Genomic DNA, 23,896 nt, shown 5'->3' with positions numbered 1-23,896 from the left:
CGGTCCTATAAAACCCCCGGTTTGATTAATCTTCTTTCTTTTTCTTTTAATAGAATACTTCTTATTAGCGATGATCTTGATAACCGCTTTTTGTTTTTTGAGTTTAGAATGTTGAGAAGGGGTTAGGGGTATATTACCGCGTAAGATGTTAAAAGCTATTTCACACAGGGTCTCGATCAAATCCGAGGGGGCCCCTGCCAGCACAGCTTTCCTATGGCGCGGGCTCCTCTCAAATAACATTTGCAAAAGCGGCAGATTTCTTTTAATCCGAACAGACATTCTTATTTATTTCCTTTTCTTTAGCACATAGACTGCCGGCCAATCGGGCGGGCACAAACCTGTTCTGAGGCGAAAGTCTTCTGGGGTTTGTGCTTTTAAGTCCGCAATCAAGTACCCGTAGGGTTTTTTGGTGGCATCCTCAAATGCCTCCAAAAAGAACTTGGTCTGGTTAGGGTACATTTGACGAGCCAAGACGGTGACCTGTAGTTTATCTCTGGGGTTTTTAAAAAGAATTATATAATTGGCATTTAAATTAATAGTGCGGCTTTTTTTACCTTGAAAAAATAGATTTTGAACTAAATAAATAATACTTTAATTCCTATGATGAGTGTACTTTGTGAAAGCTTTTTCCACTTCACTGTTGTCACCGGCCTGCTCCATCTGGTCATCAAGGATCACTAGGTTAGTTTGACCGGGCGGGAACAAGTCATCGCCACACAACGAGGCGGGGAGACCTTGCACAAATTTCAGATTATTTTTTTCCGAAGCCAAATCATCGTAGAGAGGTTGCCAGCAAGAGTAACACCACACTATGTTGTCAAGAGCTTGGGACACGGTTGCGTCCACATCTTCTATGATGTTCTTTATAAGATAGCTCTTCCCCGAATTGGAGGGACCGGCTATAATACAGGAGAAAGGGTGTTGAAGTCTGTTATCAAAACCACCGCTAATATCCATAAGGCAGAGTGGTATAATCAGTCTTCAACACTCTTTTATTGTACACCACCCTGAATCGTTTGTTTAGTGATCTATTTTCCAACGTGTACCCCTTTTTATTGCGATAGATCTGATTTCCGGCTGTAATAATCTCACGAGGAGGCGCGTCTTTCTCGGTTAAAAAACTTTCTACCAGGGTCGTCAGAGACTTGATGTTAATGAGCTTGTTGTTACAATGGTTCAGAGTGAAACCCTTAACTTTCATACAGGTCTTACCCGCAGCCGTTCTGTATGCGTAAGTCTTAGGACCCCCTGAAACAAACTCCACTATGTGGTCCTGAGGATCTAGTTCGCTCGTTAACTCCCCAAGGTAGTCCCCGAGGGGAGGGACCCAATCCCCTGGCCTGGTGACAAAGATTACAGAGTCAGTATCATGATAGAGCGTGCGTTCCTGCAACTGATCCATTAAGTTGTACAGTTCAAGCCGGGCGTAAGCCGTGGTAAAAACCGCTATGAAAACATTAACATTCCCCTGTTTGGTGGGGAAATCTTTAGGGGCCCTCCACTGGACCTGTGCCACGTGGTCATTTAAGAATTGAAAGTGTGATACTGCATGTTGTTTGGAAAACATAAATTCTATGAACAGTTCAGGGGTTTTAATCAAGGTTGTGTTTAGACGGTAATTTCTTTCCCCAAACTTACCCCACAGACTGTTTAAAATCAGTTTGGACATTTGTCTCTTGGCGGGGTTTACAGTTATGTTCCCCGGCTCTAGACGGATCCCTTCCTTTTCAAAATATTGCTGAACGTATCGCTCTTTGGCCGCGGAGTCAACACACCATGAGGGATAGCCCGATGCCTCCTGTTTCCCTTTCAGATGGGTCATAATGTAATCAGCAAAAAGAGTATCAGGTTTTTCAGAAAAATGCCAAACCTCATACACCTTACCGACTCTGTAACCTTTCTCCACCGCCTTGTCAAGCTCAATGCTACACCAGACACCCGTCAGCGCTCTCTCTTCATCACTGTGCAGACAAGAGGTAGTTTGATTTTCAGTTTCCACACACGTTCTACACAGAGGGAACATCAATTTTCCCGAACACCTGTAAGGCAACATGGGTAAGAACAGCTCGCGAGGAGGGTACATGGTGACTTTGATCAAACCAAAGAAATGTCCGATTTTGAGAAAGTCACGATAAACAATGGTTGGACGCCCCACCGGGTACATTTTGGTCTTGTTGACATAAGGGTACAGACTGGTGAAATCATAGTAATCTACTCTCTCACCCTCCTTTACCTCATAATGTAAACAGAGGGCGTTGGTACGACCCCCAAATAACGCATCCCGGGGCTCTAGACGTTCAGGAAAGTCCAAGGTTTCCATAAACCATTGTACCCCCGCATCCTGTTGCTTCAGGGTCGTCCACTCGTGTTCCCAAATCACCAGCACGTTCAAACCATAGGTGTTTTTTAAAGTTTCAATTCGTTCCTGGAAATCATAGTACATATCACCGCAGAGTTTTTGTGTTACGGGGTTAAAGGTGTTTGGGTCGAAGCACTGAGGACAGCCATGGTAAATACAACCAGCAAACTCATAAGCGGTACGCCGCCCGGACACGTCGCTAAAACCGTCTAAGTAGTAAGGCCCCATTTTGACTTTCCCTTGATTTAAAGCATGTCTGATGAAGATGTTATCCCGGGCACTCAGGTATTCCAGCCACTGTATGGAGACAGTCGAAAAGTTCTTTTGTCTAGCACGATAGTTGTCAGAAGTGGTGACCGCTATAGTGTTTTTCTGCAAGAAATTGGACCGATACATTTTCATGCAGAGAGACGCTATGGTCACACTTTGCAAAGGGTCGAGACCCGATGTGTTGATAACCTCGGCGCAGAAACGCACACAGGCTTCTTTAAGGATCACCACATCATTTTTACAATAAGCGGCCATCTCTTCTCGGTATTGTACCATTTAAAGAATTCGTCCCTCTCATGAGACATCATAGTATCAACCCCATAATAAGAGGCGGGCGGGTAGGACCCTCGATAATTTTGAGTGTCCTTAGTATTAAAAAAATGGCAGAACCAACCTTTCTTCTGAGCCTCAAAACCCAGAGCCTTAGGCAAAGCGCTCAATTTCATGGGGAGGAAATTTAACGAGTCTATGTAACGTTAGTTGAAAGCTTCGTCGGTGAAACACATGATCTTGCTACCCTGAGCTATTATTTTTGGGGTCACCCCATTTTCCACCAGATACTTCATCAAAATGTAAGAATCATAACCCTTAGCATTGTGGGCAATAAATGTGTAATTGAGGTATTTTGGACCGCGATACCGCGTAATGATTTCCCTGACACAACTCTCACCGCTAGCTGACCACTCACGATCCAACATGTCAATACAGTGTATATAATTAGCAACGTGGACCCCGTTTTCTTGCCGGCATTCAAAAGCAAAAAAGACATACCGGTTGTGCGGCGGCTCCTTTTTAACCGGCTGAATAAAGCACTGGTGTTCGGACCCCGGGGTTAAATCAGCATTACAGATCCTGCATCTCGGCTCCAGACATTTGTGTGGTTTAACCTCATGAAAACGGTACTGGAGGCAACACTGCGGGCAATATTTAGTTTGATCACAATAACTCAGTTTTTTAACCCCCTCAGCAGCGGCCCTCTGTACCTTATGCTCGGAAAAACAGAACGCAGAGAGACAAATCCTTAAGCAATCTTTTCATCGGATGGTAGGGGCCAAACCCTTACAACATTGGGGATTGAATCAGACGTTACAGTAACCGTCACAGCGGTGCTTAAGCTTATCATTGAAGGCCTTATAACAACAATGACAAACATACGAACAACCCAAAAAAGCCGTCAAACTCTTTATTCCAAAGTAATGACTATCACTTAGGAAGAGAAACAGTGTCTGTGTATGGGTTTCAGGATGTGTCTGAAATTTCACAAATACTTCCTTTACCTCACAACGGTACCACACAACAATTTTTAAAGACAACAACTCCTCAAACTTGGTGATGTCTGAAAAGGCAACCATCTGTTGAGAGTTTAAGCCGGCCCTCTGATGAAGCATTAAAGCCTCTTGCAGAGCTTGGGGTTCAGGCATGTCGGGGGTGAGTAATTTTATTAAACTGTAAGCAAAACAGAGCTTATTGTCCCCACTGGAACTCACCACTAATTGCCTGAGCTTGGTCCTAATTATGTCGTTCTTCAAGCATTTCGACAGTCTTCTAAGCACCCCACCCTCAGGGTTACGAACCACATTCATTACCAGAGACAGACTTTCATCAGCTATGATGGCTGTGTTACTTTGCAATAACGCTTCGATTTTAGCCAGACGTCTAAATTATCTCCACTCAGCATTACAGATAGGTTGCTAAACAAATCATCCCCTCTGAGTTCTAACTGTACAACATCTCGAGGTCTGACCCTTTCAGCAACCTGTTCAAGCATTTTCTGCAAGGCCTCGTATATGTTGACAAATATTTCTGCATAATTGTCACAATTTAAAAGTTCTGCAAAATTAAAACGCTGAATCATTTCAAAATTGTTATAGGCCGGTCTATCTATAATCACGGGATCACTGGTACTCTTGGACACATCATCATTTTGAACAAAGCCTTTACCCCCTACATTCTCACAGAGCATGTCCTCCACAGCCTTATCAGTCTCAGAACCCTCCAAATTCCAAACACCCCCACTGCTGACATCTACAAAACCCCCTTTTTGAGGAGGCTCATTTAAAGCCTGTAAAAGTCCTTCAAAGATATCCAACCGGTTAATGTCAAGACCCTCCTCTATAGTGATGGCTGCTTCTGCCGCCATCCTGTGTTCTAATTGTTTCAAATCATTTATAATAGGGGCAGAATTTGGTCGGGGTAGCTCCTCCAAAGCCTCCACCATTTCAAACAAATCGGGGTGAACTAGGGGGTGAACCTCTATAAGCGCAACCGGTGGGAGGTGGTTATTTAGATCATTGACCATCTGTAACAGGTCGGGGTTCACCGGTAATTCTGTTAATTCACATTCTATCGGTGGTAATTGGGGGTTATTTAAATCATTTATCATTTGTAATAGTTCCAGGTTCATTGGGACATCAGAGGAGTTCACAACAGGGCCGGGGATGTTCTCTCGGGAAGGTCTTTTTGGGGCCCTAGCTTGTTCATAATCCTTTAGTTTGTGAGTTCTTTTACCAAGTCAGGACATTTTTTAATTTATTTTTTATTTTTCCAACAACCCACAATAGTAAGGCGTTTTGTGTCTATTAAAACATTAAATACGGTACAATTCGTTAGTAAGGGTATTAATAAGGGTGTTTTGGCTCTCTATCAGCAGGTTTTGCCCCACTAACACAAGTCTTTGATTTTGTAACAAAGTATGTAGCAACTCATGCCGACCTTCAGGAAGAAGCTCCGGGGGCTGGTGGCCTGGCTCAGCTTCAAAGGATGGTCGCTCCGGTAAATCTCGGTCGAAGGAGGCAAGGAGCGAGTGTATACTCATGGACGGAGACCAAGAAGGCCTTTGCGGTGACACCCTGGCCAAGCGCGGGGTACTGTTCCGCGTTTCTGTAGCCAAGAAACGGGTCTGGGGGGACGATGTTGAAACCAGGCCGTCGTTGGGTGGTGTGTCAGCCCTGACTGACGGCGACCCCTGAGGTTGTTGGATGCCTGTATTTGTTCCGCCCGACAATGCGGCGGGCTGAATCTGGGGTGTTGAATTACCCCCAGAAGGCTGTGGCCTGAGTAGATGTTGGGGGGTCTCCAAGACCACCGTGGGGGATCCTCTCGGTGATCTCACCGGGAAAGATGTTTGATCCCACTTAGACGGGGTAATTGTCATCAATAGCTCATTCACAGAATGACTATCCCAAGAGTCTTGGGAAGAATAAAAATATACATTACATTTACATCTTTAAACGGCGACAGAAATCAAACTTAAAACAACATGTCCAGGACATTCAAAACCTTTAGCTTTTTTAGACCTTTGAAAATAGCCTTAGACATTCACTACAACACCTTATTATTTACAGACAATATATTTATTAGGACTTGATAATAAATGTAAAACAGAGAAGCCGCTGTAAATAAACTGTTTCTTAAATGTTTCTTTAAAAACTGTAATATTGTTAATAAAACACACACACACACAACAACATTTCATTTTTAAACGAACCTTCCAAGTGTAAACGCTTCCTGATCCCGGGACTTCCTGTTTCACAAACGTTTTCACGATCTGTTTAAATATTAAATACAATGAACACCTTCAAGCCTTTTCCTACAACCACTTTAAAACAGAAGTATAATAGCGGGAGATAAGCCAAACAACTTACTAAACCCTTTCGGACGGCTTTACTTCCTAACCAGACGGTACGGCAATCGGTCATTTCTAAACACGTTCCCCAGAAACAAGCCTAGACCTGTCCGGACTTCTAAAGATCTTTCCCAGAACCCCCCGCCCTACAGGAAACGGTCACCCATCGCTTAAATATTAGCCCTCAACGGGCAAACAAAGCCCTTTTAAAAACATTAAAGTTTGAAAGATCTTACTTACCTCCACAGAATAATCGTTTCTTATGTTTTTCGGCTGGTTTAGCTTTTTGCACCGCTGTGAAGGTAAGAGACATGTTTAACCTTTAACCACACCGCTTTATAAAAAGCTTTAACCTCTTACAGGCTGCAGATATATACTCACAGCTATCAGATACCGGGGCTGACGGCCTTTCAGATTCTTGAAAGGTTACGGTTCTCGAAGGTAAAACGAAACAAGCCCTCGATGTGGAAGGCCTTTCGTTGTCTCGAACCACATTTCTTAATACTGTTAGACAGGATAATTTTTTTAAATTAACAAAACTGGACTCAAACATCTTACAGAATCGTTATACAAACAAACAGGGGTTTAGTTCTTACCCGGTCGGCAGACAGCCTGTCTAGGGATAACCACTTCTCTTGGTCGATCCTCGGAGACATTAATCACAGGCCTTTCGATAGTTTCTGTGTAATTAAAGAGACCGGCATTAATATATATTAAAACGTTTTCATAACTCTAATGAGCCGCTTCAAAACCACACACACCCATGCATAAGAACCCATGAGCGCAAACACAAAATTCTTACCGTCGTTGTTCCAGATGATCTCCTCAGCGTTGGAAATGAACTCCTGTTGACTGGCTGAAAAATAATTTTACAGAACTTAAAACAGATGTTATAGCCTTATTTACAATACATGCACACAACACGCTCTGAGTCAATGAAAATAATCTGAAGACTTGCCTAAAAACTCGTTTAAATCGAATCGCTGATGTTGTTTCCGGACATTGTTGATCTTTAGTCTTAAATCGAAAGGTCAGTATGAGTCTGTCGAGCTGAAGACCAGACCTTCATACTTATACTGATGGCCACATGCCGGATCTGCTTGTAAGGCATTGTTCTGGTCTGGCCTTTGTGCCGCCCTGTTACCAATTAACATATCAAAACCAACCAATAAAATGACACTGCATCAAATTTCAAATAGAAACCAAGATGGAGACGATCTCTCTCCTCTCTACTCTAAACTTTTATTAGAACCTTTTGGTCTCTCAAAAAAACATTTTTAAGCATCAAGACCTATAGTCAACAACCACTAAGAATATTTCAGGCCTTTATAAGCACTAAAAAACAACCTGAGCCTAGAAAATAACTATAAAGATCTAAAATAACTAGCGCTTTTACAGTGATTTTTTTTTTTTTTTAATAGCGATGCTTTGTTTGGTATTAAACAAGTCACAAACTACTCAGAACAGCGTTTATCCCCGCAAAAGAGATATTTGGGTTTATTTTACAAAGCTTATAAATTATATAGGTTAAAAGTATTCTGAATGTTTTGATATCACACGCCATACCAACTGTTGTCTTCTACACCTTACGGTAGCAACAAATCTAACTACTGCTTTACTTTAACAATAATAATGACGGCGACCACGATGACAACAAGAACAACAACAACAAGAACAACAACAACAACATCATCATCATCATCATCATCAGATTTTAATTAAAAGTGGCTACACCAGCGTTTACAATTTCAACCTGTCGACGGACGGACGCTCTGAGTGCATCGATTGCGGGCACTCCAATGAAGAAAAGACACCCACCGCCTCCGGGGAACCACGAGGGCAAGCATGACGAAAAGGGCCAGCCCACAGTAGGCTGTTTCCGCCCGGTTTCGAACCGGGGACCTTTCGCGCGTTAGGCGAACGTGATAACCGCTACACTACGGAAACTGACACTGCTGCCTCTTGCTTCAAATGGTTACCGTTAAAGCCTGCTGGTAAAACGGGCTCAGGTGTTTCAGGTCGGCTAGGCTGTGAGATGGCGTCTGAAGTGCGGCGAAAGGATGCCATTTTCACTGACCTGTTTGGCATTGCTAAAGGGCACATCAGGACACTTCGGAAACTCTTTTAAAGGCAGGACGCCCTGCGCTCTGACAGTGCCTGCACTTAACCCAACAAGGTGATGCTGAATGGCTTGTTCAAACGTCTGGTGGTCTTCCTTCACCACCAGACTATCAGAGCTATTGTGCCTTCTACACCTTACGGTAGCAACAAATCTAACTACTGCTTTACTTTAACATTAATAATGACGGCGACTACGACGACAACAAGAATAACAACAACAACATCTTCATCATCAGATTTTAATTAAAAGTGGCTACACCAGCGTTTACAATTTCAACCTGTCGACGGACGGACGCTCTGAGTGCACCGATTTCGGGACACTTCGGAAACTCTTTCAAAGGCAGGACGACCTGCGCTCTGACAGTGCCTGCGTTTAGCCCTACAAGGTGATGCTGAATGGCTTGTTCAAACGGCTGGTGGTCTTCCGTCACCACCAGACTATCAGAGCTATACTGCGCCTTCAACTACATAAGAGTAACAGCAATGTCGCCGATCCTGCTACGGTCGTATTGTAACAGCAACAACATGTATCGATTTTAAAAGTGTCAGTTCCAGTGCCTCGCAAAGCTACCCTTCTGCGATTGTTTGTTCTCAAGGTCAGGATTTCTTGCCACTCCGAGGAAGAGAAAACGACGGCCGGCTTTGGGGCAGAGAGATGGCGACGGGTAACATGGCACTGGCACGCGTGCACCGCGGGTTGTTTCCGCCCGGTTTCGAACCAGGGACCTTTCGCGTGTGAGGCGAACGTGATAGCCACTACACTACGGAAACCGACCCGTCCTGGTGTTTCAAATGGCTCCCATCGAAGCCGGCTGGTAAAACGCGCACAGGGGTTTCCCGTGGGCCAGCCTGTGAGATAAAGGTTTCTATTTTCACTGACCTATTTTGCATTGCTAAAGGGCACATCAGGACACTTTGGAAACTCTTTCAAAGGAAGAACGCCCTGAGCTATGACGAGACTTACACTTACCCTAACAAGGTGATGCTCAATGGCTTGTTCAAACAGCTGCTGCTCGTCTTGTGCCACCATCAGACAATCACAAAGCTATTGTGCCTTCTACACCTTACGGTAGCAACAAATCTAACTACTGCTTTACTTTAACAATAATAATGACGGCGACCACGACGACAACAAGAAAAACAAAAGAACAACAACAACAACAAGAACAAGAACAAGAACATCATCATCATCATCATCATATTTTAATTAAAAGTGGCTACACCAGCGTTTACAATTTCAACCTGTCGACGGACGGACGCTCTGAGTGCACCGATTTCGGGACACTTAGGATACTCTATCAAAGGCAGGTCGCCCTGCGCTCTGACAGTGCCTGCACTCAGCCCAACAAGGTGATGCTGAATGGCTTGTTCAAACGGTTGGAGGTCTTCCGTCACCACCAGACTATCAGAGCTATACTGCGCCTTCGACTACATAAGAGTAACAGCAATGTCGCTGATCCTGCTACGGTCGTATTGTAACAGCTACAACATGTATCGATTTTAAAAGTGTGAGTTCCAGCGCCTCGCAAAGCTACCCTTCTGCGATCGTTTGTTCTCAAGGTCAGGATTTCTTGCCACTCCGAGGAAGAGAAAACGACGGCCGGCCTTGGGGCAGAGAGATGGCGACGGGTAACATGGCACTGGCACGCGTGCACCGCGGGTTGTTTCCGCCCGGTTTCGAACCGGGGACCTTTCGCGTGTGAGGCGAACGTGATAGCCACTACACTACGGAAAACGACCCGTCCTGGCGTTTCGAATGGCTCCCATCGAAGCAGGCTGATAAAACGCGCACAGGCGTTTCCCGTGGGCCAGCCTGTGAGATAAAGGTTTCTATTTTCACTGACCTATTTTGCATTGCTAAAGGGCACATCAGGACACTTTGGAAACTCTTTCAAAGGCAGGACGCCCTGCGCTCTGACAGTGCCTGCACTTAGCCCAACAAGGTGATGCTGAATGGCTTGTTCAAACGTCTGGTGGTCTTCCTTCACCACCAGACTATCAGAGCTATTGTGCCTTCTACACCTTACGGTAGCAACAAATCTAACTACTGCTTTACTTTAACAATAATAATGACGGCGACTACGACGACAACAAGAACAACAAGAACAACAACAACAACATCATCATCATCATCATCATCAGATTTTAATTAAAAGTGGCTACACCAGCGTTTACAATTTCAACCTGTCGACGGACGGACGCTCTGAGAGCACCGATTTCGGGCACTCCAATGAAGAAAAGCCACCCACCGCCTGCGGGGAACCACAAGGGCAAGCAGGACGAAAAGGGCCGGCCCAAAGCAGGCTGTTTCCGCCCGGTTTCGAAAAGGGGACCTTTCGCGCGTTAGGCGAATTTGATAACCGCTACACTACGGAAACTGACAACGCCGCCTCTTGCTTCAAACGGTTACCGTTGGAGCCTGCTGGTAAAACGGGCTCAGGCGTTTCAGGTCGGCTAGACTGTGAGATGGCGTCTGAAGTGCCGCGAAAGGATGCCATTTTCACAGACCTGTTTGGCATTGCTAAAGGGCACATCAGGACACTTCGGAAACTCTTTCAAAGGCAGGACGCCCTGCGCTCTGACAGTGCCTGCACTTAACCCAACAAGGTGATGCTGAATGGCTTGTTCAAACGGCTGGTGGTCTTCCGTCACCACCAGACTATGAGAGCTATACTGCGCCTTCAACTACATAAGAGTAGATAGTAGGGTTTTTTGGGCGCGGCCTATTTTGTTATGACGTATGCCCTAAGCTTATTAATATTCCTACGTCATAATTGGGGGGCGTGATTTTAGGTAGAGTTATTTCCTTAATTATTCCTACGTCATATCCGTCAGAAAGTGTGCACCCATAAAACCCTGAACAACAAGGCCACCCATAAATACCCCCACCCCTCTGAAGGCAACGCCCCGAAACTCTCCTCTCTATTTAAGAACTCGCGCTTCTATTAGGCAATACCTCTTTAATTCTCAGCTTCTGAAACATCCCGCTTCTTCATCATGTCCAGCGACATCAACATGAAACCCCGCAAGAAACAATCCCGGGCAAGGGTTCCTGTACTCACCAATTTGAAGATTGAACGCTCCTGGGTGTTGTTCTGGGGGGCTCGACGGGGTTACCGCTTTAAAAGGGATCCCAGCTATGTTGGAGTGGAGCTTCTTGCTTTGGGAGAGAAGGAGGGTACGTTGGAACCTTTTGAGACGGTAATTGAATACTCTTATGAGGACTGGTTGAAGGTGATGGCCTGGAGAGATCTGGGGCTTGTGGATAAGACTCTAGAAGGCTTGCAAGAGGGTCCAAGAGAATGCGAAATGGAGTCTCCGACTCAGGGTTTTGAAAGGTGTGAATGGGAAAGCTTGCAGAACTACGACAGACGACGTGTGGGGTTATGGAGGGGGGTCTGACGGCTCAGGGGCTACTCTCTTCTAAGAGGGCGGTGTGTCGTGACGTAGTGAAGAGATAGGATAAAAGGTGCAACAATTCATTCATGGTTTAAAATTAAAGAGAATGTCTTACCCGAAAGCTGCGGACGTCGACAGGCTCTACAGGCCTCTTCAAACCCGGGATCACCCCTGGTTCTATTCCCCAGATTTTGTATACACTCTGGAACCCTTTGACTGTGGTTACTCTCCAAGACCTCAGACCCCGGTCCCTCAGGACGAAACAACATGCGGTGCGATGGATGTCCAAATGAGTCTCGGGGATCCCCAGCCTCTGGAGCTCATGGAGGGCCTCGATTTTGCCGAACTGTCTACCGTCTGTGCGTCTCAGGAGGGGGTCAGTCCAATGGATGGAGAAACACCCCACAAACCACCAGGCGACCCAATGAGCATCGGACTGTCCCGGGGGCGTGATGAAGACGCAGGATTTTTGCCCGGGGTATGTGACCAAGTAAGCAGAGTGGTTAAAAGCACCCTGGTGTATATTCTGAGTGCTCTCATCGACCGAGCTCTGAAAGAAGTCTGTCGGGGGTGTGAAGTGAATCACCCCAGTCAGTTGAGACACAGTTGTTTGTTTGAACCAGACCGTTACTATTTCCTGTTCTATTTCAACGTGTTTTACAGAAGACTGAACAAACCGTGGCTGAAACCGGCACTAATCAAGGCGCTCTCTTACTCCCACATACATGTCACTGTGGGACAAGTCCAGAAAATCATAGATGAGATTTTGCTGGAGCTGAAAAAGGAGCCGTTTATAATAGAGAAACTTGGGCAGCTGCTCAATGACCTGGATGAGCCGAGTAGAAAAACCGCTGGCAAGCTAAAAGCTTATTTCTTCCGTAAAGAAGTTAAAGCTGGGGGCAGCGACGAAGAATTCGACATCTACGCCACTGATTCAGACTCTGACCTGAACTAAGGGACTTTGAACATGGGGAATGTTCTGGACTGCTTCTGCAACTGGTTCTGTCATCAACACTCTGCAGCTAACCTGAGAGCGCTATTACACCATGTGCTTGACAGAAAAGTAGCCAACGCGAGCCTTTTCTCTACAGATTTAACCATCGATGAGGATCAACTTTCAAACCTGGAAAAGTTAATGGCTGCTGTAACAAAGACCGGGGGGTACGAACACTGGGATGAAGCGCTCAAGGGGGCCAAGAATGATATTAGGCCATTTCATCAACATCTGTATGACCTTTTACTGAGCATGTTTAATACACCTCTATTTACTTTTAAAATAGGTCATATTGTTGTTTTATTTACATATGTAACTGAGGTGTGTGCCTACAAGATAAAGAAACAGGTATATTTGTTGATATAGATCAAGTAACCAATCATCTGATTTCTTTTTGTCTGGACCGTAGAAAAAATTGTTGTGTATGTTATACTTTTCTCAAATGTCTAAAAAGGGGTATCTGCTCTCCTGAAGTTGAATAAAAAACCTTGTATAAAAACTTTGCGCATAGTGTGGGTCTGTGTGGTTATTTGACAGAATGACTCGGCAAGCTCCCCAAATGCAGGAACTATACTACAACCCAGCCAAGATTGGGGGTTTGGCAGGTAAGAAGGGTTTTCAAAGAGGACTCGCTGAGGCCGGAGTGAAGGTTAATGATGTGGTTGTTTCAGAATGGTTACGGGAACAAGACGCCTATACCTTACATAAACCTCTCAGGATTAACTTTAAAAGAAACCGCGTATATGCAACTGACATAGATTCACAATGGCAAATGGATCTAGTCGATATGTCAAATTTATCAAAACATAACAATGGTCACAAATTGATGTTGATGTGTATCGATGTGTTATCAAAATATGCCTGGGCTCGCATTCTACATAATAAAACAGGTCGGGCGGTGACAAGGGCCTTTGAGGATATATTGTCCCAGGGTCGATGTCCTAAAAAACTGCAGACTGATAAAGGAAAAGAGTTTCTCAACAGAGAATTTCAGAATCTACTGAAGAGACACAAAATACATCATTTCACCACCGGTAATGAGCTTAGGGCATCGGTATTGGAGAGGTTTAACCGCACCATAAAGACCAAAATGTGGAGATATTTTACAGCGGTCAACACGTTCAAGTATTTTGATAAAGTTCAGGATTTTATCGATGCTTACAACCAAGGGTATCACACCAGTATTAAAATGAAGCCTTTAGATGTTGATCAAAGTAATTCTTTTAAGGTCTATAAAAAATTATACGGACCATTTATTAAGAAGGGAAAAACTACTTATTAGTTCAACATCGGTGATGTGGTTCGCGTTTCAAAGCTAAGGAGTACTTTTGCCAAAGGTTATGAAGAAACATTTTCTGACGAATATTTTACAATTACCGAACAGTTGGCTAGAGACCCCCCCGTGTACCGGTTAAAAGACTATGACAGGGAGGATATAGAAGGAACGTTTTACGAAGCCAAGTTACAAAAAATTATTGTGGGTAAAGACAGTGTATACAGAGTTGAAAAGATATTAGCTGAAAAAACCCAGAACCGGAAAAAATATGTGTTGATGAAATGGCTTGGATGGCCTGAAAAGTTCAATAGTTGGGTCCCGGAACAACAGGTTTGCGATATTCAATCCTTATAACAACATGCCCGCGGGTGTGTTGGGGGCATTACTTTCGATTCTCAAGATGGAATCAGGAGGCTTCTACGTGACTCTACCCAGTAATGCCTCTCTCGATATATATCCTAAAAATGAAATATCCAGTTACACGGTACAATTTGGAAAATCTATAGATCTAAGGGGGTCGTGGGAAGTGGGGTTGGCGGAAATACAGTATCCTTACACTTGGGCTGTTTTACAAGATACGGATGCCACCTTTGCCATTTTTGATGATGTTAAAAAGAGTCAATGGACATTCACGATACAAGGAGGTTATTATGACAATGTGGATAAAATATTAGATGAGATGCATAAACAGTTCTCAGAAGGCACCCCCAACATCAAGCTATATTACAACCCTATTAAAAACAGAGTGTACAAGGTGTCAAAACCAGGTATTAGCATTCAAACCAGCGGCCAACTGGGGCGTATATTTGGGTTCTATTCTGACACAGAGAGCAGGTTCTCAGAAGTGGTGGGGCGGCTTTTACACTCTTTATGTGTATACGGATATCATAACCCACCAGAGGGTCGGGGATAGTTATGTCCCCCTTTTGAGAAATGTACTTATTAAAGGTAAAAGCAATGACATGGTCACAATTACTTATGACAAACCACACTACGTACCAGTCTCAAAGACCCACTTTGACAACATCACGATCGAAGTATAATCGGATCAGAATATCAACGTACCCTTCCGCTTCGGTAAAGTTAATGTCAAACTACATTTTCGACCCCTGAAACAGTGTGTACATTATTAAAATGGCTACCTCGAGGGGTTATGTAGATCCTAGCGCCTATGTGGATTATTACAAGATGCAAGATGGAACGGCTTGCCCGGTATTGTAGGAGCCCCCACAATGTATGGCGCCGGTCGAGGAGGACTCTTTCGTGGTCTCTTTAGAATGGCCATACCCCTGCTTAAGAGAGGCTTTGCTATAGCCAGACCCCACTTGAAATCAGCGGCTAAAAATATTGTTAGTGACGTGTTCACCAATGTTATGAACCGGGCAGCTAGCCATGAGCATCAGGAGGGTTCGGGTCTCATGGTAATGGCGAGGAGGGGGGGTAAAAGAAGAAACAGCATGTGTCCACCAGGGGGCGACAAAGATCCGTGGCTAACAAAAAACGAAGAATCTCTCATTCTCCAACATATCGTGGAAACACTCGGAGAAGGAAGCAGCACAAGAAAAAACCTGCATAAAGAAAGTATCAAAGAAAGAAAAATAGAGCCTCAGGATACATCTTTTAAACATGTCTTTTGTCCACAGTCTATCGGAAGAATGCGTCAAATCAGAACTGGATCTGTTTACAGTTCCATACACTCAAACGAGTATAGATAAGAGCATATATGTAGAGATTCCCCCTCTTTCTGCAATTTCAGACACGGCCCCTCTGGAGTTTTTTATAGCTGGCAATGGCGAGGATTATATTGATTTGAATAACACATTTATTTTAATGAACTGTAAAGTGACTGATGAGGATGGCGATGCAATCGAGAAGACGACCAACGCTGGGGTCATCAATTACCCGGTGGCCACCATGTTTTCACAGGTGGATGTGACCCTGGGAGATCGGCTCATTAGTCAAAGCAGCAATACTTACCCCTATAGAGCCATGATGGAGTGTATACTTAATTATAGTGAGGAGACCCTAAGCAAACAGTTCAGCCCCGGCCTTTTCTTCAAAGACATTCCGGAAGCTATGGACGACAAGGATCCAGAGGGACTCAATAAGGGTTTGCAAAAAAGAACGGCCTTTTCAACAGAAGGGAGGACCTTTGAGCTAATGGGGCATATCCATGCAGACATATTTTTCCAAGAAAAACTCATGCTCAACGGGGTAGACATTAAAATTAAAATGATCCGTAGTAAAAGTGCTTTTTGTCTGATGACCCCTGATACTGAAAAATATAAACTGACCATATTATCGGCCTCGCTGTTTGTGAAAAAAGTGTCCGTCTCCCCGGCGGTTAAACTAGGACACGCGCAGGCGTTAATGACGGCAAACGCCAAGTACCCGATTGAAAGAGTCTATATGAAAGTCCACAGTATCCCCGCAGGGACACGGGTGATGAACCAGGAAAATCTGTTTCTAGGACAGCTCCCAAAACAGGTTATTATAGGTCTCGAAGATAATGATGCATTTACCGGGGTTTACAACAAGAACCCCTTTAACTTTAAACATTATAACGCGGAATTTATAGCGTTGTACGTCGATGGTGTGCAGGTTCCATCCAGACCTTTTCAACCTGACTTTGAAATCGGCAATGCGGTTCGTGAATATGACAGTCTAGTACTGGCTACGGGTCGCCATCTCAAGGATCAAACTCTGCTGATCGATCGCCGGGAATACTGCAGCGGTTACACCCTGTACGGTTTCAACCTGACCCCTGACGAAGAGTGTGGACAACATTTTTCACTGATGAAGACGGGCAATATGCGTTTGGAGATGCGTTTCAAGCAGCCTCTACCACGCACTGTAAATATGGTCGTGTATGCAGTGTTTGACAACATTATTGAGGTGAATCAGAGGAGAAACGTTATGTATGATTATTATTAAAATGAACACCAGAGAGCTCAACCACATCATGAATGCCCTGGCCGGCTCACGGAAACTGTTTCAAGGAGTCTACGCCTGCGATCAGCTGCCTAAATTTAAGATCAAGAATTTACCTGCAATGTACATAATCAACACACACCCTAAAAATATGCCCGGAGAACATTGGCTGGCTATTTATCTAAGGGAGGACCACCGTGGTGAATTTTTTGATTCCTATGCAAACCCCCCGGATTTCAGACCTTTCCCTCGGAAGATCAATAACTTTCTGCTCAACAACTGTCAAGAAACCATTTACAGCGGTCGTCAAGTACAAAGTCTTCAGACCTTCACTTGTGGTCAACACTGTGTGTTTTTCTTATATCATAGATCTAAAGGAAGGTCATACCCCGATATTATGGCCTTGTACAGTGAGGATTTAGGCCAAAATGATAAAAAAGTGGCAGAGTTTGTCAGGACACTGTGGACCCCCCCTTATAACACAATGACTTACGACCCTAGCCAGCCGTGTATACAGATGGGGTGTTCTTGTGAGGATTTTAAAAGATGTCATGCGTGTTAAGGTGAAAAAATAATGAAAACAGCCTTTGAATCATTAGTTTTGTTTTTATTCAACACAATTCTTATACAAAGCAGGGGTTATGGTATAAATAAATGTACAACATTTGAAAAAAAAAAAATAAAAAAAAAAAAATGTTTGTCGAGACATTATTTACAGGGGAGACAAATAAAAACATGAGATTAATAAGCTTCCCAACGATGGATAGATCCTGAGGATGGTCGCTCAGCACGGTCAGAGTAATGAGATATCGGAGTCAGATCAGGCTCCACCTCTTTACACAGACGGATTTTTTGTCGCGTTTCCTGGTTAGGAACTGTTGATTGGGGCATGTTCAGACAGGCCATCGCCTGTAGGAAAGCATTCCAGCCTACAGGTCGGCGACTATCGGGTACCTTATTAGTGCTAGTGACACTCTTCAACAAATCAAACATGTGTGAACCTTTGATCAGTTGTCCTTTAAAAACAAATTCACCCTGTTCATTCCAAGCCGTTACCCGCGGTTTCTGAACCATTTTGTGCAGGATATATTCTGCATGTCTTTTGCTTCTGGCCGGCATGTTTCTCAAAACATCCGTTACAACATCTCCCTCTGAACTCTCAACAGGTTCGGTCACCGCAACATCTTTATCAACCGTACCCCCCGCATCAGCCCCAGAACCATTTTCTTGAGAGGCCATGGTTAAAGTTAAAATGTTTTGATCTTTTTCACCCTGTCTAACCAGACGGAGGTAGCGCTGTAACGTGTTGGTATACAACTGGGCTTTGGAATACTGATTTAAATCGGCCCTGGCCTGTATAGCTTTCATTTCAGAGTCCAGGTTGTTTTCGGCCATTTGTCTAATGGGCTCTGGCCCGACAACATTTTTTCTCAGTTTCTCAAGCTGCTCCTGAGGGATCAAAAACATTTTCTGAGCATATTCCATTATTAACCCACTCTGGAAGCTAGAAGACTGGTTAGGAAAGGCACGGCTATGCTCAACAGCGGTCCTATAAAACCCCCGGTTTGATTAATCTTCTTTCTTTTTCTTTTAATAGAATACTTCTTATTAGCGATGATCTTGATAACCGCTTTTTGTTTTTTGAGTTTAGAATGTTGAGAAGGGGTTAGGGGTATATTACCGCGTAAGATGTTAAAAGCTATTTCACACAGGGTCTCGATCAAATCCGAGGGGGCCCCTGCCAGCACAGCTTTCCTATGGCGCGGGCTCCTCTCAAATAACATTTGCAAAAGCGGCAGATTTCTTTTAATCCGAACAGACATTCTTATTTATTTCCTTTTCTTTAGCACATACACTGCCGGCCAATCGGGCGGGCACAAACCTGTTCTGAGGCGAAAGTCTTCTGGGGTTTGTGCTTTTAAGTCCGCAATCAAGTACCCGTAGGGTTTTTTGGTGGCATCCTCAAATGCCTCCAAAGAGAACTTGGTCTGGTTAGGGTACATTTGACGAGCCAAGACGGTGACCTGTAGTTTATCTCTGGGGTTTTTAAAAATAATTATATCATTGGCATATAAATTAATAGTGCGGCTTTTTTTACCTTGAAAAAATAGATTTTGAACTAAATAAATAATACTTAAATTCCTATGATGAGTGTACTTTGTGAAAGCTTTTTCCACTTCACTGTTGTCACCGGCCTGCTCCATCAGGTCATCAAGGATCACTAGGTTAGTTTGACCGGGCTGGAACAAGTCATCACCACACAACGAGGCGGGGAGACCTTGCACAAATTTCAGATTATTTTTTTTCGAAGCCAAATCATCGTAGAGAGGTTGCCAGCAAGAGTAACACCACACTATGTTGTCAAGAGCTTGGGACACGGTTGCGTCCACATCTTCTATGATGTTCTTTATAAGATAGCTCTGCCCCGAATTGGAGGGACCGGCTATAATACAGGAGAAAGGGTGTTGAAGTCTGTTATCAAAACCACCGCTAATATCCATAAGGCAGAGTGGTATAATCAGTCTTCAACACTCTTTTATTGTACACCACTCTGAACCGTTTGTTTAGTGATCTATTTTCCAACGTGTACCCCTTTTTATTGCGATAGATCTGATTTCCGGCTGTAATAATCTCACGAGGAGGCGCGTCTTTCTCGTTACATAACTTTCTACCAGGGTCGTCAGAGACTTGATGTTAATGAGCTTGTTGTTACAATGGTTCAGAGTGAAACCCTTAACTTTCATACAGGTCTTACCCGCAGCCGTTCTGTATGCGTAAGTCTTAGGACCCCCTGAAACAAACTCCACTATGTGGTCCTGAGGATCTAGTTCGCTCGTTAACTCCCCAAGGTAGTCCCCGAGGGGAGGGACCCAATCCCCTGGCCTGGTGACAAAGATTACAGAGTCAGTATCATGATAGAGCGTGCGTTCCTGCAACTGATCCATTAAGTTGTACAGTTCAAGCCGGGCGTAAGCCGTGGTAAAAACCGCTATGAAAACATTAACGTTCCCCTGTTTGGTGGGGAAATCTTTAGGGGCCCTCCACTGGACCTGTGCCACGTGGTCATTTAAGAATTGAAAGTGTGATACTGCATGTTGTTTGGAAAACATAAATTCTATGAACAGTTCAGGGGTTTTAATCAAGGTTGTGTTTAGACGGTAATTTCTTTCCCCAAACTTACCCCACAGACTGTTTAAAATCAGTTTGGACATTTGTCTCTTGGCGGGGTTTACAGTTATGTTCCCCGGCTCTAGACGGATCCCTTCCTTTTCAAAATATTGCTGAACGTATCGCTCTTTGGCCGCGGAGTCAACACACCATGAGGGATAGCCCGATGCCTCCTGTTTCCCTTTCAGATGGGTCATAATGTAATCAGCAAAAAGAGTATCAGTTTTTTCAGAAAAATGCCAAACCTCATACACCTTACCGACTCTGTAACCTTTCTCCACCGCCTTGTCAAGCTCAATGCTACACCAGACACCCGTCAGCGCTCTCTCTTCATCACTGTGCAGACAAGAGGTAGTTTGATTTTCAGTTTCCACACACGTTCTACAAAGTGGGAACATCAATTTTCCCGAACACCTGTAAGGCAACACGGGTAAGAACAGCTCGCGAGGAGGGTACATGGTGACTTTGATCAAACGAAAGTAATGTCCGATTTCGAGAAAGTCACGATAAACAATGGTTGGACGCCCCACCGGGTACATTTTGGTCTTGTTGACATAAGGGTACAGACTGGTGAAATCATAGTAATCTACTCTCTCACCCTCCTTTACCTCATAATGTAAACAGAGGGCATTGGTACAACCCCCAAATAACGCATCCCGGGGCTCTAGACATTCAGGAAAGTCCAAGGTTTCCATAAACCGTTATACCCCCGCATCCTGTTGCTTCAGGGTCGTCCACTCGTGTTCCCAAATCACCAGCATGTTCAAACCATAGGTGTTTTTTAAAGTTTCAATTCGTTTCTGGAAATCATAGTACATATCACCGCAGAGTTTTAGTGTTACGGGGTTAAAGGTGTTTGGGTCGAAGCACTGAGGACAGCCATGGTAAATACAACCGGCAAACTCATAAGCGGTACGCCGCCCGGACACGTCGCTAAAACCGTCTAAGTAGTAAGGCCCCATTTTTACTTCCCCTTGATTTAAAGCATGTCTGATGAAGATGTTATCCCGGGCACTCAGGTATTCCACCCACTGTATGGAGACAGTCGAAAAGTTCTTTTGTCTAGCACGATAGTTGTCAGAAGTGGTGACCGCTATAGTGTTTTTCTGCAAGAAATTGGACCGATACATTTTCATGCAGAGAGACGCTATGGTCACACTTTGCAAAGGGTTGAGACCCGATGTGTTGATAACCTCGGCGCAGAAACGCACACAGGCTTCTTTAAGGATCACCACATCATTTTTACAATAAGCGGCCATCTCTTCTCGGAAATCAAAAACACCTCCCTTAACCGTATTGTACCATTTAAAGAATTCCTCCCTCTCATGAGACATCATAGTATCAACCCCATAATAAGAGGCGGGCGGGTAGGACCCTTGATAATTTTGAGTGTCCTTAGTATTAAAAAAATGGCAGAACCAACCTTTCTTCTGAGCCTCAAAACCCAGAGCCTTAGGCAAAGCGCTCAATTTCATGGGGAGGAAATTTAACAAGTCTATGTAACGTTAGTTGAAAGCTTCGTCGGTGAAACACATGATCTTGCTACCCTGAGCTATTATTTTTGGGGTCACCCCATTTTCCACCAGATACTTCATCAAAATGTAAGAATCATAACCCTTAGCATTGTGGGCAATAAATGTGTAATTGAGGTATTTTGGACCTCGATACCGCGTAAAGAAATCCCTGACACAACTCTCACCGCTAGCTGACCACTCACGATCCAACATGTCAATACAGTGTATATAATTAGCAACGTGGACCCCGTTTTCTTGCCGGCATTCAAAATCAAAAAAGACATACCAGTTGTGCGGCGGCTCCTTTTTAACCGGCTGAATAAAGCACTGGTGTTCGGACCCCGGGGTTAAATCAGCATTACAGATCCTGCATCTCGGCTCCAGACATTTGTGTGGTTTAACCTCATGAAAACGGTACTGGAGGCAACACTGCGGGCAACATTTAGTTTGATCACAATAACTCCATTTTTTAACCCCTCTCAGCAGCGGCCCTCTGTACCTTATGTTCGGAAAAACAGAACGCTGAGAGACAAATCCTTAAGCAATCTTTACATCGGATGGTAGGGGCCAAACCCTTACGACATTGCGGATTGAAACAGACATTACAGTAACCGTCACATCGGTGCTTAAGCTTATCATTGAAGGCCTTATAACACCAATGACAAACATACGAACAACCCAAAAAAGCCGTCAAACTCTTTATTCCAAAGTAATGACTATCACTTAGGAAGAGAAACAGTGTCTGTGTATGGGTTTCAGGATGTGTCTGAAATTTCACAAATACTTCCTTTACCTCACAACGGTACCACACAACAATTTTTAAAGACAACAACTCCTCAAACTTGGTGATGTCTGAAAAGGCAACCATCTGTTGAGAGTTTAAGCCGGCCCTCTGATGAAGCATTAAAGCCTCTTGCAGAGCTTGGGGTTCAGGCATGTCGGGGGTGAGTAGTTTTATTAAACTGTAAGCAAAACAGAGCTTATTGTCCCCACTGGATCTCACCACTAATTGCCTGAGCTTGGTCCTAATTATGTCGTTCTTCAAGCATTTCGACAGTCTTCTAAGCGCCCCACCCTCAGGGTTACGAACCACATTCATTACCAGAGACAGACTTTCATCAGCTAAGATGGCTGCGTTACTTTGCAATAACGCTTCGATTTTAGCCAGACATCTAAATTATCTCCACTCAGCATTACAGATAGGTTGCTAAACAAATCATCCCCTCTGAGTTCTAACTGTACAACATCTCGAGGTCTGACCCTTTCAGCAACCTGTTCAAGCATTTTCTGCAAGGCCTCGTGTATGTTGACAAATATTTCTGCATAATTGTCACAATTTAAAAGTTCTGCAAAATTAAAACGCTGAATCATTTCAAAATTGTTATAGGCCGGTCTATCTATAATCACGGGATCACTGGTACTTTTGGACACATCATCATTTTGAACAAAGCCTTCACCCCCTACATTCTCACAGAGCATGTCCTCCACAGCCTTATCAGTCTCAGAACCCTCCACATTCCGAACACCCCCACTGCTGACATCTACAAAACCCCCTTTTTGAGGAGGCTCATTTAAAGCCTGTAAAAGTCCTTCAAAGATATCCAACCGGTTAATGTCAAGACCCTCCTCTATAGTGATGGCTGCTTCTGCCGCCATCCTGTGTTCTAATTGTCTCAAATCATTTATAATAGGGGCAGAATTTGGTCGGGGTAGCTCCTCCAAAGCCTCCACCATTTCAAACAAATCGGGGTGAACTAGGGGGTGAACCTCTATAAGCGCTACCGGTGGGAGGTGGTTATTTAGATCATTGACCATCTGTAACAGGTCGGGGTTCACCGGTAAGTCTGTTAATTCACATTCTATCGGTGGTAATTGGGGGTTATTTAAATCATTTATCATTTGTAATAGTTCCAGGTTCATTGGGACATCAGAGGAGTTCACAACAGGGCCGGGGATGTTCTCTCGGGAAGGTCTTTTTGGGGCCCTAGCTTGTTCATAATCCTTTAGTTTGTGAGTTCTTTTACCAAGTCAGGACATTTTTTAATTTATTTTTTATTTTTCCAACAACCCACAATAGTAAGGCGTTTTGTGTCTATTAAAACATTAAATACGGTACAATTCGTTAGTAAGGGTATTAACAAGGATGTTTTGGCTCTCTATCACCAGGTTTTGCCCCACTAACACAAGTCTTTGATTTTGTAACAAAGTATGTAGCAACTCATGCCGACCTTCAGGATGT

At 44.1% G+C, this 23,896-nt stretch overlaps 3 non-coding genes across 3 annotated transcripts; all 3 read right to left on the bottom strand.

Annotated features, from left to right (window-relative positions):
• Nucleotides 1-8,128: 8,128 nt before the first annotated feature.
• Nucleotides 8,129-8,201, bottom strand: trnav-aac (transfer RNA valine (anticodon AAC)). The gene has a single exon. It is a non-coding gene; the product is annotated as a tRNA-Val (tRNA).
• An 872-nt stretch (nucleotides 8,202-9,073) lies between these two features.
• On the bottom strand, nucleotides 9,074-9,146 carry trnav-cac (transfer RNA valine (anticodon CAC)). Its single transcript has one exon. It is a non-coding gene; the product is annotated as a tRNA-Val (tRNA).
• Nucleotides 9,147-10,037: 891 nt separating this feature from the next.
• trnav-cac (transfer RNA valine (anticodon CAC)) lies at nucleotides 10,038-10,111 on the bottom strand. Its single transcript has one exon. It is a non-coding gene; the product is annotated as a tRNA-Val (tRNA).
• Between the last annotated feature and the right edge of the window lie 13,785 nt (nucleotides 10,112-23,896).

Source organism: Amia ocellicauda (genome assembly GCF_036373705.1).
Source record: "Amia ocellicauda isolate fAmiCal2 chromosome 11 unlocalized genomic scaffold, fAmiCal2.hap1 SUPER_11_unloc_5, whole genome shotgun sequence".
Classification (NCBI taxonomy): Eukaryota; Metazoa; Chordata; class Actinopteri; order Amiiformes; family Amiidae; genus Amia; species Amia ocellicauda.
The sequence above is the reverse complement of the archived record's forward strand: the minus strand, read 5'-3'. Positions and strand labels throughout refer to the sequence as shown.